At 38.6% G+C, this 16,847-nt stretch overlaps 1 long non-coding RNA gene across 1 annotated transcript; it reads right to left on the reverse strand.

Moving 5' to 3' along the window:
- Window positions 1–2,297: 2,297 nt before the first annotated feature.
- Window positions 2,298–16,605, reverse strand: LOC123651778. The gene is made up of 3 exons (XR_006740693.1): window positions 16,594–16,605; window positions 7,768–7,773; window positions 2,298–2,708 (listed from the first exon to the last, which is right to left on the reverse strand). It is a non-coding gene; the product is annotated as an uncharacterized LOC123651778 (long non-coding RNA).
- Window positions 16,606–16,847: the final 242 nt, after the last annotated feature.

Here is a 16,847-nt window from a genome sequence, read left to right on the forward strand (position 1 = left end):
CCTTGAACTTTCCACGGGACACAAGCTTCTCCTTGAGATCCTTGCTGTTGGTTAATGTGAGCAACATGCGGGGGTCACTTCCTTAAAAAGGACGTTTCTTGTTCCCCCACTTTCTTCCTCCCGCTTCAGGTACAAGAATGCAGATGTGGTTCTAGCGAGCTAGCATCAACCTTTCACGTGAGGATACTCCTGAGGCTGGTAGGGCACAGGGTAGAAGGAGCCTGGGTCCCTGTGTGACCTTGAGGAGCACAGCAACCCACCTACCCTGGACTGCCAACTCACATTGGACTTGAAAGAGAACAAAACTTCTGTCTTGTTTGAGCAAATGTGTTCTTGGGAATCTCAGTCTGTATCCTAATAAGCAGGCCAACGTTGGATATGGAAGTATGGAAATGGTTAAAATCACATTTTTTAGGAATGAAAATAATTCTGCCTTGTACCCTTTCAGCATCAGGTTTTATTCATGCCATTCCCTCTCCCTGTCATGTCCTTTACCCATGTGTAGAAAGTCTATTTTTCTGTCAAGGGTTTGCTCAGATACTACTTACTTGCCAATTTTGGCTCTCCTCCTGAGCCGATCCTATGCCTCTGTGCTGTTCCAGTGAAGGAACTCTTCCTTCCAGTAAAAACAAACTCCCACTTTGTGCTTCCCTTACATTATTTTTGTCTAATATAAAAACATGTGTTTATATATTTTCCTAGAGGCTTCACCACAAAGACTATCATCATGTCACTAATTTTTCCATCTCCCTGACATCTAAAACAATCCCTTTAATCACACAATACATGTTTGTGAGATATTCATTGAATGCCAGCTTTACTTTTGTGTACCTATCAGCCTAAAATAAATGTTTTGCACATTTAATCTGAAGAGATGTTCACATTTCCTCCTTTCCTATTTATCAAATGGAAAAGTAATTGTTACTTCAAAAATTTCAATAGGTCTTTTTTCCCCCCCAATTAGACAGTACCAGCCTGCCTTGAAAACATATTCCAGAAAAACCGACTATTGTTAGAATAAGATAATTATGATTGTAATAACCCTTTGAAAAGAAATGTCCACTGCTCCTGTTTTGTTTGTCACATAATAGAGCTAGGTCCTATTTCAGCATGATGTTTTCAGGAGCCAATATGTATTTTTTTTTATTTTCCTGCATTATTCTTTCATCCTTTTACTGACATTTATTCTTTTGATGCAATTATCCTAACAGGAAAGCACTGGCCAGGCAAATGGGTTGTTGTCTGTCTCTGAAGAGACATCCATATCTTGTTGCTTAGCTTTCAAGTTCTGTGATCAGGAACCCTCGGGCCCATTTTTAAGGAGGTTTCAGGCTATCGGAGCTTCGCTGTCTCCCAAAATGTCCAAAATGAGATTACATGATGGGCAAGATCAATTTACTAGAAGGTACTTAAGCAATAAATCTGGAGCTTTTTTGTCCAGTCACCATTTCCTTCGAGCTCTGCGGCAGAAAATTAAGCCACAAGAGCTTTGACAAATTAGATATTACTACATCTAATTGTGTATGTTTAAGCTTATCACACTGAATCACAGCATTGTAACCAACTCTCATGCCAACAAGGCCTTCGTTTAATCAGCGCAGTGCCATTTAACAGCGATTAATCACTCAACTAAAATGTCATATTGAGGTCACAGAAACTTGAAAGCTAAAAAGAGAGAACATTAAAGTCAGCTGATAAATAGGGGGAAAGAGCACACTGTGCCCAGGGAAGTTCTGAGCGCTTTGCTTTGTTCAAGGATGATAGAACATCGAACGAGAAGGCAAGCTTCACTTTCAACTGAGATCAGAAAACATTTCATTCATTAGGCTCAGAAGGAAGCCATTCTGTCAGTTCTTCAGGGAGCGACCATCGTTAAGTAGGCAGTTTCTGCCCACAGAATAATTGAAATTGGTGAATTGGGGGTTTATTGTACAGATGTTTGTATTTTCAGGGACACCACTTTATGACTTTTATTTGACTTATTCTTTGGGCTTTTTTTTTTTTTTTGTGGAGGGAGCATTTTTCCTTTGCTGTTACTTTTAAGAAGACAGAGATCAGGTATAATGTGGCACTTAACTGACTATAATGTGACACAAAATGAAGTATCACATTATAGTCAGTTACAAAATATTTATGAAAAGGTATAATGCCAGCAATTTGATGCACTCATTTGCAAATGAGTTTTCATTTTTCAAAAACTTGCCAAACGGAGTGTTACAGGACAAAAAAAGACTAAAGATATTTTTCATTTTTGTTTTTATACCCTAGAACCACTGCTGTAGTGCAGGGATCTCCCTTTTCCATGTCCCTCATGGAAAGAGAGATGAACGAATCGGTTCTAAACGGAGGTGCCCAGGGATTGAGAAATATTAGAAATAAAGAGAGAAGACATAGAAATAGATTTCAAGCTGGGAGCTAGGAGGGCCACTGACCTCCTCTGCGGGAGAGACAGACTGACAACCTTCTGAGCCACGCAGCACATCTATTTATACTCCAATCCAACAAGGGGTTTCACAGGAAAACAAGGAGCCTGGGAGAGCCCAGGTTCCACCCACTCCTTTGTCTTGAACAAACACATTAGTCAGGAACTAAGAACATCTCCGCACTCCCAGGGCGGGAGTGCAACTAACATGATTCTGCCAATATCCCGGGCCCAGTTAGCAACAGTCTATAGAATGTCCAGGTGTCTTCCCATTTGGCCCTCTACACTGTAGAGCCTAAGACCATGGGAAAACACATATATTTACATTACAATTCATTAACAATAGCAAAAATTTTAGTTGCAATTTTAGTTGCAAATTGAAGTAGCAATGAAAATAATTTTATGGTTGAGGGTCACCACAACATGAGGAACTGTATTAAAGGGTCGTGGCATAAGAAAGGTTGAGAACCATTGCCCTAGACTCTGCACAGTACCCTCTAGACAGGGCCTAGAGGGTACTGTGCAAATGGGTCGTCTGACAAGTCTATTATATTCCTTCATGAGACAAAACTTGTGACAAGAAGAAATCATTTTACCTGCTGGACCTAGAACAGAGAAAGGTTCCTTAAAGACCAGGACTCTGTGTCCCTCATGGCTTGTCCCTGGCACATCAACCAGGCCTGGCCCTAATAAATATAGCCTGATAGGCTGACTGACTCTGAAACCAGAAATGTGGTATATGGTAAACAAGCAAACAAATAAGGCACACCTGATATCTCTCTTCATTACGGAGTACTGGGGGGATTACCATTCAGCTTGTAGACTTAAAATAGCATTTGAGAGTATTTTGAAATATGACAAAAGTGATTATAATGACCACTGTTCAAACTTGGAATAAACAGCAGAGAGAGTGAGATCAAGAACCACCTCTGATAGGGAGAATGGATTCAGTTTTTATACCTAGTGGCCTTATCAACAGGGGAGATTCCATGTGTTGAGATTGACACTCACTGAGACTGCCATCTAATTTATGCAGGCCTATGTGGTCTGGTACTGGCAACATGTGGCTGTTGAACACTTGACTGTGACTAGTGTAAGTTGAGATGTGCCACAAGTGCCAACCACATATTAGATTTCAAAGGGTTAGCATAAAAAAGAATGTAAACTATCTCATTAGTAATTTTGTTTATTACATGTTGAAATGACAATATTTGGGGTGTGCTAGGTAAATTAAATATATTATTGAAGGTAGTTTCACCTGTTTCTTTTCATTCTTTTTGATGTACTACCAGGAAATTTAAAACTGCATATATATCTCGAGTTATATTGTTAATGGAGAGTGCTGGTGTATGTAGACCAATGAATTGTCACCTATGCTGGTATCATTACTGACCTAGACCAGATGTGATCTGGTAACACAGAGTTGCAATACTTCCTGACTCATTCTAATCCACTAATCTGGGCTGTTTCCCAGAGCTTTTAGCTCTCAATCAAAGAGCTGGAGTTGTTAGAATACCAAATGGACAATAAAGCTAATAACATCAACAGTGCACTTGACAATTAAAGGACTACTTCTGGAAAGATAGGATGCGTCATTATTCAGTTAGAAGGAGAGAATGACAAAACAATTTAACAAACATCTTTGAGGACTTAATGAAACAAGCTAAGCTTGCAGCATGAAGGTTAGAAGTTAACTTGAATGATTTCTTAAGTGTCAGGGTTGTTTAACACTTGAGACAGGTTGTGACTCTTCTTTTTCTGGAGGGCAATGATAATAAGGTAGGGCCTCCTCTGAAGTCTCAGATAAGTATAAGATTATAGAAGATAATTTAAGATAGTGAGCCCAATATCGGTATTTATTCAGATACTTGGAGTGCTTCTGAAAGTTGGTGACAAGACTGGACAAGATCACTAGCCCTTTCAAACACAATGAGCCTCCAATTGGAGCCATCTTTAATTTCTCTCCTTAGTTGTTAATAAAATTCTCTTTAAAATGTATTATTTTGTGACATCTCATCACTGTCTTATAAAATTTGCATTTAAAATGTATCAAAATATTATATCTGGAACTGGACTGAAAGCCCCTCAAGATCTGAGTCTATTGTATTACCTTATTATTATATGCCTTTGTAAGCATAGAACTATAGTGTATTCATTAAATGTAAATGTGTGTATGTGCTATTGGACATATAGTTATTCCAAAATATTTGGTGGATGAATATATATAATATATATTAATATATATGTTGAATAATAATAATAAAAATACACACAAATGTCTGCACTTGCACTGTTTAGGTGGCAAAAGTAGCCAAAGTGTGTTGCAAATCCCCATGTTCCCAGTTTGGTCCAATACATGTATATAGCAAAAGCTTCATAAGCAAATGGTGCATTTGAGTGTAAATAAATTTGTATTATTTTTTCCCAGTGAGATAAATTGTGAGATCAGTCTTCTGTAGGTTATCAATAATTTCTGTAAATATTTCGATGTTTTAAGATCTTTTGCAAGGTAAGTTCTTCTGGTAGTACAGCTTCAAATGACGATGTGAAAGAATAGTCACTACATGTATCAACTCGAGAAAAACAAATGGAACCACAAAACTCTAATAAAAACCATTCTATTTAAACCGAAGTCCCTGATCAAGTTAAAAGCCTGGTTTATAACCTGTGATGCATTACCTGAAATCTACAATGTAAATGACTTTTTGAGTGGAAACCTTTGGGGTTTTTTTTTTTTTTTTTTTTAGACAAATTTGTCTGGCCTCAGTTTTCATAGTGTTTAGTAAACTTGTATGCTGGTATCTTTGGCAGGTCACAGGTTTACTTACCCTATATTTATATTCATGCATCAATTTTAAAATGGAAACATCTTGAGTTTTCAGTGGCGATGCACCAAACTCCAGCGAGAAAGTAGTGTTCACACAACACATGATACAATGTATAGGTGTGGCCAACATATGCATCTCCAGTTTCTACCACATAAAGAAATTCATCACTTATCTGAACGTATTTGCGTGTCCCTCCTCTCACCCTGGTCCCAGGAAAAGTAACTTTGTTTTGCTCTTTGTAAAATGCATCTATTGTTTCTTCTTCCTAAAGTGTCAGTTCCACATCCAAACATGTTAAACAATGCCAAGCTCAGTTAACTTCCAGACATTTACTCTACCTCTGGCTGGGCCCATCCTGTTAACTTCGGTGCCAGCACACAGCTATTTGGCCTTTTATAAAGGTCACATATCTTCCTTCTAAGTAGAGTTGCTTTAGCCATGTCTGAAAACATGATTCCTCCAAATGAGGGTCTTACATTCTCATGGAGGAAGATCCTGCAGTGAGATCCTCAAACTGTTCGTTACTTTTCTGAGGGTGCTGAGTGGGGGGTACTAGTGCCTTATAAAAGAGGACTTAATTCTTCCCAGGTATTGGTAAATGATTAGGCTAGAGCAGGGATCCTAGACTGACTTTACCTCTGTGCCTAGAAGACTATGTTGTTCCTGTCAGCAAACCATATGAGAACATGAAAAAATAACATCAATTTTAACATCTTCCGAACAGGTTTGTAGAATTGTTTCTTTAAATAGTAGGAAAACTTACTATCGCTAGTATAGTGAACATGAAAGTGACAACCACATGCTTTTTTTGGAGGATGCCAATGATATTTCTAAATGTCCTTAAAAAAAAAAAAAAAATTTGTTCCTCCCTGCCCCACCCCCTGCCTTCCTGTGAATGAGTAGCCATTTCTTGGGCCAGGTTATTTAATTCTTAGTACTTTTATCAACACGAGAGGTCCCAGCCTAAAGCAGGGAACTTGGTTTTTTCCCCCTTTTTATTTGTTTTCTTTTCAGATATCGACGATATGCCCCTATCACATGTACAGTTTAGTGAGATGGATGACACTTCACTAACTGGCAGTTCAAGGAAGTCTTACCCTGGCTTGTTTACATGAACACGTTTTAGAACAGCCATTTAGCTTCCCGCCGGCTCTGCCCCGCTGCCCAGCTCCAGGGGGAGAGCAGTCAGTGAGCCTACAGGTCGCTGATAAACTAACCCCCCATTTGGCAAGCAAGGAAGCAGAATGATAAGGGCCCTGATTTATGTTTTATCTGTCACTAAGTTTTCAGCCGCGTTGGGCAGCCAGCCTGAAACGACTGGGTTCTGTTATCACCTCGGATGCCACGGGTTCCTTAAGTGAGGCAGAGTCTCTGGCGACTTTTGAAAAGAACTTCATTTCACCTCTCGGAGAAGGTTAGCAACGCCGCTTTCAAACGCCAGCATCTGGCTCAGTAAACTCCGAGGCTTTAAACTGGCCTGTGGGGCTCGATTCCAGAGCGAACTCTTAACTGCCCAGATCCTACTCCTTTGGAAACACAAAACTGGTCTTGATCATATACTAACTTTGGGAATGCCTGAAGTTTTAAAACATTTAGATATGTAAAATGTATGTGTTCATGGGAAGATTATATCGACCCTTCTACCCCAATTTACCTAAAAAGAAAACTTTCTACAAATCAGACACTGAATAAAATATAAGTTGAATTTGGGTAATAAAAAGTAAGTTGAAGAAGATGATCATCTGTCTTCAGGGAGAAAAACAGTGTCAGTGGGTACAATTAGAAAGCAAAAGAAGTCCTGTTGACTCTGTGATGGATGCCACAGTAGGGCTGGGGGGGTCAATGGGAGATTAGCCTACATAAAAGCCGGGAGTGTGTCCTTATCTGGTCCACTCACACAAGTCAGCGAAGGAAAGCCCTTCGCCCTTCCCCAACCTGTTTCCAGTTGTTTCCCCCCAAGTTTAAATTGGCCTGTCGTTTTACAAGGATGGATGGGTATTATTTTTAAGCTTTTATTTTACAATGGAAGAATGTGAGTGTTTCACCAGTGAAATTTTCCCATGGAGAAGGGAACAGCAATGAATCATAAGCCATATAAATACTCCAAAGCTCCATACACACACACACACACACACACACACACACACACACACTCAGTTATGTTCAAATATCTTCTCTTCCAGTTGTGTTTTCTTTCTAAACATCCTAAGAAGAGGAAGGTGAGGGAAGGTCATGGCTTGCAAGCTATCTTTTGCAAACAATGGTAGTCTATCTCCTGTATTCTCAAATGTATAATTTTTTGGCACCTGACATGGACCCAGGGGAACAAACTATTATATTTCCCCTGAGGAATACCTTTCGGTGACATTCTTCCACCACCTTCCTTAGGGTAAAAGCCAAACTTCTTAGCATGAAAACTGGCTATTTAGGAGCTGCCACTGTTGACTACCATTTGGCCTCATCCTCTGTCACTTTCCACCCAGGTCACACTAAAGTGCCTGAAGTTCACCGGATAACCCCATGCTTCCCCTCTCCATACCAGCAAGGATTTTAAAATATGTATCAGTTTTGATTACTACTGTTTCCCCAATGCCTAAAACTACTCATAAAATTAAGTGTCCAATAATTATTTGTTAATAGAATGATACATACATGCCATTCCCTTAGTCTAGAAAATCTCCTTTCTTTCCCTATTTCAAAACTTGGGCCACTTAGGGAAAGTCTTCTACCTCCCATCTCCATATCTGGGAAAGATGGAATACTCACAGGGACTTATGGCATCCATGGCACCCCATCCACATTTTCTGCATCACATTGCAATTGCTTGTATCCATGAGCAGACAGACGCCACTTAAGAGGGCGAGGGTGAGGTTGTATTCCAGTTCTGCATGCCCTGTGTTTCGATGAGTACATGATGAATTTAACTAGCGCCCCATTCCTCTCTATGGCCAAAAGCCTACATACTGTGTCCCTCTGAGCCCTCTTCTGCTTCTCTCCACTCTCTCTCACCCTAATTTACTCACTCTGGCTTCCTAGCTGTCCACACACCACGCATGCCTTAACACTCCCACACTCTGTTCCTTCGGTCTGAATTGCCCTTCCTGCAGATATGCTCTGCCTATAACTCTGTCACTGTCTTTGTTCAAATGGTCAATGAGGTCTACCTTGCATAGCTACCTAAAACTGCAACCCTACCTCCCCCATTCCTGATTCCCTCTACCCTTACTCTCTTCTCACATATAATAAGAGTATTTTTTGCTAGGTTAATTGTCTGTTGTGTGTTACCCTACTTGACATAAGTTTCACAAAAGCAAAGTATTCTGAATCTTTTATTTATTGAAGTATCTTAAGCACTTAAGAGTGATGCCTGGAAGATAGCAGGCAATCAATAAACAGTTGTTGAATCAATAAATGTTTATTGTATACAGATACATATCTACATACATTTATATATACTATTTTTTCATAAACATTCTAAGTCAAATTACTGGTTAATTTGCAAAAAGAGCATCTTACTCCCTTCTTTCCTTTCCAACCTCCCAGCCCCTCACCAAAGGCAGAACCAAAGGCAAAATTCAGGCTCTGATGAGGTTCCTGGCTCCATGCAGCCAAGGAGGAGGGGAGACACAGGTGGACAGTTTTTAAAAAAAACATACTCCAATTAAGAGTCCAATGGAGAAGGACCAGCTCAGCAGCTCTGTGAGTGAGGTCTGTGGCCTCTAGTACCTGAGCTTTCTTCTGTCTTCAGAAGCAGAAGGTTAGAGTTTAATATTTATATTTTTTAATCTTGATCTGCTTGTAGTGGTCAAGGCACTGGTCATCTCTCCTTAACATTCTTCCATCACTCCTTGTCTTCTTTAAGGACCCAGCTGTATATAATATAATAGGGTACCCCACAAAAATGTATACACACACTTTGAATAATTATAAAGGCAGTGTTTATTAAAATACATTTTATTTTAAAAATTGAGCTATCAGCTGGTTAACAATGCATACATTTTTGGGACACCCTGCATATATAATACGTGCTATTTCAATATATACATATATAAAATCAATTTCATAGTTGAATAGAGTCATTATCTACCTTTACACATGTCCTTTTTTTCCCTTAATAAAATCCATAATGAGGTTTTCACTGCCTCTTTTAAGAGGCCAATATACTACATAATGGAAGCCACAGTCCAGTTCTGAATGTGACATTTAAATTTTCTTTTTAAATTGAATTATTTGCCTTTAGAAAGAATACTTTCTTTGGCTCAAACTTTCACACACTTGCAACATCTCGCCTCATAAGCCACAGTTTCAGCCTCTGTGTAAATCATGGTTGATATGAAATTAGTCTTCTCCACTTTTGGTAACTTCATAAAAATCCTGTTGTACGCTCTTAAATTCCTCGGTGTATTTACATGACTCATTGGTTTACTGTGAGAAAGACTGGTACTCCTGGACCTCAGTTTCAGAAGTTTCCTCCTGCTGGACAGTTAACTATGAAAGAGTTTGTACTCCCTATAAAAATACTGTCACTTTATTTATTTACCTACTTTTTTTTTTTTAACTACAGATTTTAACTGCTGACAAGCACAACATGAAAATATTTATCTTCACTTTCTTGTCCTCATGCTGGCATGTTACCACGGGCACTGGGCATGGAAAAGGATGTCACTGGGAGCCCTGTGTGCATCTCATTATTCTCTTCCCTTGTGGTCCTGTCTTTACAGAACCAAGACCATCAATCTCTTCTGAAACGTGGTGCTTTGATATTTCTCTTCAATTTATGTATGGCTAGTCACACATTAGATTTAGAAAATAAATTTGTCATTTTGCTTATGTTGTTTTTGGTGTTCCTTTTCCTTTATGCCTTTTCTAATTTATTTCTTCCTTTCTATGTTTTGCAGGCATTTTTTACAGCTGTTAATTAGATTATCTCATATTAGCTTCCTCATTTTGTATTTACTTTATCTCTATTTACCTTTGTATTAACATAATTAGAATAATCCTGATATCCAGTTCCTTTTCTTTGGTCCAGGATGTCACACCCCATGCAACTGTATATATGTGGTCTTCTGGATTTGTGTCTATTTGATGGCAGCCAAGTCCGTTAGCACGGCCTAACTCCTCAATGGTACATCTAACAACATGTATAACTATTATGCACAAATGGGATACATATTGTTTATATCCACACACCACTGTTTGTAATTTATAACAAGAGTTTTGCATGTAATCTGCTAAAGAGAGTTTTTTCAAAAGTGTCTTAATTATTTTGAAAATATTTTCCATTGTAAACATACTATACTGAGAAAAAGGATTTCTGGGCTTTATATACAATAAAATAATAATTCATTTGGGTAAACCATGGCCAAATGTAGGCTCAATCAAATAGTATCATTAATATCAACATTGACTGAATATCCTCTGTGCATATTAAGCAATGGCTTGGTGTTGACTTTATACTTGAGCAGCTTTTGTGGTGTTCTATATATTCAATTTCATTACCACAGCTCTGTGAGGTTAAATATATTTTTTAAAATAAGTTTTTAAAGAAACTTAACTCACTCATTTTGTTTAGTGAAAGAATTATAATATATTGCTCTATGTTAACACATACACAATTATAAATTTAGTGATGAACTAAATGTCACCCACCTGATAATGCTATGGTCCTAGAGATAAGACTAGTACATTTTTAAAGGAGTGAAGGTAGGTTATTGAAAACTTTATAGGTTGGGCTGCATCCAGAATGGCTAAGTCCTATGGATTGCTGTGCTGGAAGACTGTGGGTAAGCTGGGGCCTTGAGGACTGGGTAGAGTCTGAATAAAGAAAACAAACAAACAAAAGGAATCTCTGCTTCACTGGTGCAGTTGTAACAGTCCAGTTCATAGTGGAAAGTGTTCTGATTTTATAATAAAATGTATACTGGGATAATATGTTGAACTCTCCTATTGATCGTCAATGTGTGGAGAACTTTAAATCATTTTCTCTACTCTACTGCACTGGAGGTCACTCAATACCTCAATGGAAGGATATCAGAGACCAAAATATGGGCCAGGTACAAGAGAAGCCAAGACTGAATTGAAGAAAAATGAGTTAGGGTTTTTTGCATTACTAGACTCAGTTGCTAGGAAAGGAAGTTGGAGAGGTACTAGGTAGGATCTCAGAGCTGATTGGATCTCAAAGCTCAACCTGCATAGTCAGTCAGGCATCAGTATCCAGAAGCTCTCTGCAAGCTATGAGACCATTCAAACTCCTTTCAAGGATACAGTTAACATCACTTGCCCCTTATAACAGTGACATCTGCTCTCTTTATTTGCTCCTTTTTTTTTTCTTTTTTTTTTTGAATGTTGAACAGATGATTTAGCTTAAACATTACAAGGGAAAAGTGACCCATCATAGACAAAGACTTTCTCTTTTCTGAAAACACTCATGCTTGCTGACTGTATGCCTAAGCAAGAGGTTGTCAAAGGCACAAAATGAACTGGAAGTTAAAAGCTCTGCTGTCTTGAGCCCTTGCCCGGTGAGTTCCCTGTTCCCAGCACAGACAGAGCGTGCTCTGGCACAGGCACAGACATAACCTTTGACTGGTGTGCATGCTGCCCCTGACACAGAGCTACAGCCCAGTGTGTGCTATGCCCCAGCACAGACAGAACCTTTGGTCTCTGCACACTCTGCACACAGCACAGACAGAGCTGTCACCCAGCATGCACCCAACCCCCAGCCCAGGTCAGAGCTGCTGGTGTGACCTGGTGTACCAAGCCACAGATCACACGACCGCACTGCAAGTGAACTGCCAGAAGGACCTAGGACACCATAATGCCTTAGGACTTGGGTCACAAAGCTAATTGCATGCCAGAGGGCTCTGAGTTCTCACAGAGAGTCATACATACCAAAGGAACTGTGAACCTGCCCCCACCAATGCCAAGAAATGGATAACTAAGGGATCAAAACTATGGGAGAAGGGGTCAAAACTCAGAGAAGAGACAATAAAGGTATGAAACTCAAGGCAGGCCCAGCCCTCTGGGGCTAGCAAGTCCAGGACCAATGGACTGCTACCCCTAGCAGAGAGCCCAGGGCCAGAAAGAGACAACAAAAATGGGGAGACAAAGAAATAACCCGCAAGGAAAGAAAAGGAGAAATTACCAGAAAAGGAACTAAATGAAATGTAGGCCTGCAATATGTCAGAAAAAAGAACTCAGAATAAGGGTTATACAGTTCGAATCAAGAGGAAATAAAAAAGTATTATTGTGCCGAAACCGGTTTGGCTCAGTGGTAGAGCGTCGGTCTGCAGACTGAGGGGTCCCGGGTTCGATTCCGGTTGAGGGCATGTACCTTGGTTGCGGGCACATCCCCGGTAGGGGGTGTGCAAGAGGCAGCTGATCGATGACTCTCTCTCATCGATGTTTCTAACTCTCTATCTCTCTCCCTTCCTCTCTGTACAAAATCAATAAAATATATATATAAAAACAAAACAAAACAAAAAAAAAACATAGATGCTAAAATCCTCAATAAAATTCCAGCAAATCAGATCCAGGTCCTAACTGGTTTGGCTCAGTGGCTAGAGCACTGGCCTGCAGACTCAAGAGTCTCAGGTTCGATTCCAGTCAAGGGCATGTATCTTGATTGCAAGCACTTACCCAGTAGGCAATATGCAGGAGGCAACTGATTGATGTTTCTCTCTTATTGATGTTTCTAACTCTCTATCCCACTCCCTTCCTCACTGTAAAAAATCAATAAAAAATATATATTTTAAAAATCGAATCCAGCATTACATTAGAAAGATCATACACAATGACCAAGTGGGATTTATTCCAGGAATGCAAGGCTGGTAGAATCTTAGCAAATCAATAAATGTGATACATCACATAAATAAATGGATAAAAATCACATAATAATATCAATTGATGTAGTAAAAGCATTTGACAAAATCCTATACCTTTCTTGGTAAAATCTTTCAACAAAGTGGGATTAGAGGGATCATATCTCAACCTAAGAAGAGCCTTATATGACAAACCTACAGCCAACATCATACACAATGGGCAAAAACTAAAACCATTTTCCTTAAGAATAGGAATAAGACATGGATGCCCACTCTCACCACTCCTGTTTGACATAGTACTGGAAGTGCTAGCCATAGCAATCAGAAGAGAAGAAGAAATAAAAATATCCAAATTAGAAAAGAAGTAAAACTGTCATTATATGCAGATGACATGATATTGTACATAGGAAACCCTAAAGACTCCATTTAAAAACTACTAAAGTTAATAAATGAATTCAGCAATGTAGCAGGATATAAGTTAATGCCCATAAACCTATGTGTTTTTTTATACACCAGTAATAAACTCACAGAAGAGTAACAAAAAAAACAAACAAAAAAAAAACAAAACAAAAAAAATCCCATTTACCATTGAACAAAAAAAAAAAAAAAAAAAAAAAAAAAAAAAAAAAAAAAAAAGATGCCTAGGAATAAACTTAACTAAGGTAAAATATTTGTACTCAGAAAACTATAGGATATTGAAAATGGAGATAGAAGAATACATAAATATATGGAAGAATATACCATGTTCATAGATTGGTAGAATCAACATCAAAATGTCCATAATACCCAAAGCAATCTATTTTATAGATATTCAATGCAATCTCCATTAAAATATCAATGGAATATTTCACAGACCTAGAACAAACTCTCCAAAAATTCATGTAGAATAAAAATAGACCCCAAATAGTCACAGCAATCTTGAGAATGAAGAATGAAATTGGAGGGGTCACAATACCAGATATCAAGCTATATTACAAACTACTGTCCTCAAAACTGTCTGGTACTGGCACAAGAACAGAATTATAGACCAACAGAACAGAAAAGAAAACCCAGAAAGCGACCCAAGCCATTCTGTTCAATTAATATTTGACAAAGAAGGCAAGAGCATACAATGGAGTCAAAACAGTCTCTTCAATAAATGGTGTTGGGCAAATTGGACAGATACATGCAAATAAAAAGAAGAAAGAAAGAAAGAAAGAAAGAAAGAAAGAAAGAAAGAAAGAAAGAAAGAAAGAAAGGAAGGAAGGAAGGAAGGAAGGAAGGAGTAAATGAAGGAAAGGAAGGAAGTAAAGGAAGGAAGGGAGGAAGAAAAGGAAGGAGGAAGGAAGGAAGGAAGGAAGGAAGGAAGGAAGGAAGGAGAGGAAGAGAAAGAAGAAACTAGACCACCAACTTACACCATACACAAAAATAAACTCAAAATGAATAAAGGATTTAAATGTAAGATAGGAAACCATAAAAATTTTAGAAGATTCCATAGGCAGCAAAAAAATTAGACATATGTCATAGCAATATCTTTATTGATACAGCTCCTATGACAATGGAAACTAAAGAGAAAATAAACAAATGGGACTATATCAAAATAAAATCTGCATAGCAAAAGAAACCATCAACAAAACAACAAGAAAGCCCATTGCATGAAAGAACATATTTGCCAAGGTTATATCTGATAATGGCCTAATATCCAAAATGTACAGGTAACTCATACATCTTAACAAAAGGAAGATAAATAATCCAATAAAAAAATGTGCAAAGGACTTAAATAGATACTTTTTGAAAGTGGACATATAGAAGGCCAAGAGACATATGGAAACATGCTCAAAGTCACTAATCATCTGAGAGATGCAAGTCAAAATGCCAATGAGATAACATCTCACACCTGTCAGGATGGCTATCATCAACAAATTGATAAATGACAAACACTGACAAGGATGTGGAGAAAAAGGAACCCTCATGCACTGCTGGTGGGAATGCTGAATGGTGCAGTCACTGTGGAAAACAGTATAGTTTCCTCAAAAAATTAAAAATGGAACTCCCATTTGACCCAATTATTCCACTTCTAGAAATATATTCCAAGAAATCAGGAACACCAATCAGAAAGGACATAGGCACCTCTATGTTTATAGCAGCACAATTTACAATAGCTAAGATTTGGAAATAGCCTAAGTGCCCATCAGCAGATGAGTGGATTAAAAACCTGTGGTACATCTACAAAAATGGAATACTACACTGCCATAAAAAAAGAAGAAACTTTTATCATTTGCAACAGCACAGATGGAATTGGAGAGCATCATGCTAAGCAAAATAAGCCAGTCAGAGAAGGATAAGTATCATATGATCTCACTCATTTGTGGAATTTAATGAACAACATAAACTAATGAACAAAAATAGATCCAGAGACATAAAAGTATTGAACAGACTTTCAAACTTCAGAGGGAAGGCCAGGGAGGGAGGACTCAACAAAAAGACTTGTATGCATGAATATAAGCATAACCAATGGACACAGACACTAGGGGGGTGAGGGTATGTGCTAGGTGGTGGGGTTTGCCGGGGAGAGGTAAATGGGGGGGGGGGGGGGGAGGAGACATATGTAATACTTTAAACAATAAAGAATTTAAAAAATAAAAAGCTCTCCTGTCTCTTCAAGAGAGTTAGATAGCCCAGCAGATACATAATGGGAAACATATGTTCATTTCTACTTATTCTTAAACTAGAGGCCCAATGCATAAAAATTCATGCAAGGATGGGTCTTCCTTCCCCTGGTTGCCGGCACCGCCTTCGCTCCATCCGAAGCCACCTTTCCACCTTCCCACACTGCCCAGAGGCCCTGAGTGGCTGGGGCGGTGCAGAATGCCACTATAGTGATGATGCAAGTGTCCCACCCGAGGCTGCTCAGTGCCTGTGTATGCAAATTAACCTGCCATCTTTGTTGGGTTAATTTGCATACTCACTCTGGATTGGATGGTGGGTATCGCCAAGGTACAGTCAATTTGCATATTTCTCTTTTATTAGTGTAGATTGCTTTGGTGCTTTGCAACAAAGCAGGACTTTTGATTCAGTCATTTGGATAAACTAAAGCAGGATAATCCTAGTACAATTCCTGAAAGTAAATTATAAAGATTCTAAAGAAAAAATGTATAAATGTAAAGAAAAGCATGTTAAGTGTACTATACTATATTCTCTGCTACACACATAAATGATGAATGGTACAGTTTGCCACTTATTTAGTTTGTCTCAGGTGTTTACTAATAAACTCCAGAATAGTGCAATGAGACATTTATTCATTTTTAAAGTTTGAGGCACGAAGCAGCCATGAAATAAAGATAATATTCTAATACTAGTGTCGAAATGATGAACGATATCAGTATTGTAATATGTGCAGACACCAGACGTCATTGGTGTTGACAAGTTTGTGACTATTTCACTAACAGACTGTCTTTCAGGGAATACGCTTGGATACTTGGAGCTAGGCCTTGCTTGGATTCCAGCTTTTCCAGCTGTCATCTAGGAGAACCCCAGAGCCTCAAACAGCTGCTCTTTTCATAGGGAATGTAACAAATAATTTCTCCTACACGATTTGTGAACCTGAAGTAAGAGGTTACATGCTCACTTCCCCATTTCTGAGTTTTGCCCAAGGATGTCCCTGTTTCTGCCTCTGTTTTGGGGGACAGATTTTGAAATGTGTTGTTATGTATTTACATGTTGAACCAGAATGCCTCATTAAGAGCTGGACACTTTTTCCATTAACTTTATTTGTAAAGGAAATGGTTTAGAAATAGTCAT

This window comes from Pipistrellus kuhlii, unplaced genomic scaffold, assembly GCF_014108245.1.
Source record: "Pipistrellus kuhlii isolate mPipKuh1 unplaced genomic scaffold, mPipKuh1.p scaffold_m20_p_8, whole genome shotgun sequence".
NCBI lineage: Eukaryota > Metazoa > Chordata > Mammalia > Chiroptera > Vespertilionidae > Pipistrellus > Pipistrellus kuhlii.